Source organism: Elephantulus edwardii, unplaced genomic scaffold (genome assembly GCF_000299155.1).
Source record: "Elephantulus edwardii isolate Elephantulus edwardi_28Jun2011 unplaced genomic scaffold, EleEdw1.0 scaffold00253, whole genome shotgun sequence".
Taxonomy (NCBI): Eukaryota; Metazoa; Chordata; class Mammalia; order Macroscelidea; family Macroscelididae; genus Elephantulus; species Elephantulus edwardii.
The window spans coordinates 422,982-423,981 of NW_006400003.1; positions in this window are offsets into that span (position 1 = coordinate 422,982).

Below are 1,000 nucleotides of genomic sequence, written 5' to 3' on the forward strand. Positions count from 1 at the left end.
GGTCCCTCCTTACAACATGTCTAAAGTGTGTTAGATGAAGCCTCAGAATCTTTGCATCCAAGGAGCCGCCTGGTTTAACCCTCTCCAGGATGAATCTATTTGTTTTCCTACCAGTCCACGGTGCCCTCAATACTTACTTACTAATTATATTTTCCTAAAGTTTTCTCAAACATGAACCATCATTTCCAAAATCTGTCACAGAGTTAGTCCAATCTAATGTATAATTTGTATAAACTAGTACAGTGACCTCATGACTGCTTGTTTTTGCTTTAACTTTCATCCTTCTCAAGTAACCTTCAATTTGTGTACTATATATGTCTTTGCTGTGATGGGGGTATTATTTCTGTAATTGAAGGAAAGATTTAATAAACGCAGCAGTAGCACTCTTTCTTCCTTTTGATCAAATTAGCAGACATATTGAGGAGCAAGTGTTAGCTAACATTAAAGATTAACCTGTTTCTATTTTGACTAGTCTAATCAGGATTAAGTCTTTCTAATAAAACGAAAATTTAAAAAATTCTTCCTGGTTTTATATCTGATTAATAGATATATGACAGAGTATAACTGCACATCAGATTGCCAAGGCTATAAGTCTTTTTGGAAGCAGAGATTTTATTTTTTCTTCTGCAGACTATGGGCTTAAACTGAAGATCTTTTGGTTAGTAGCTGCATAGTTTGAGCTCTGTGTTTTACAGGCTACCTTTTAAAAAATATTTTAACTATGGCTTAATAGGCTTGGAGGCATGGGGGTGAGGAAAGCTCCGCCTCTGTCCCCTGCCTGGATTCCCAAAACTAATTCTCTGGCACATGGCGACTCCAGGGCCCCTCTCAAATCAAATCAATTACAAGTGTGGAAAGATTCACTAGACAAGCTCAATATCACCAATGAAAACCAGGCTGGGTGCTGATTGTGGGACAGGTCACCAACTACTAATATGCAAATACAAGCTGAAGTTGAGGAAAATTGAGTCAAGTCCACAGGAACCAAGAGTTGACCTTA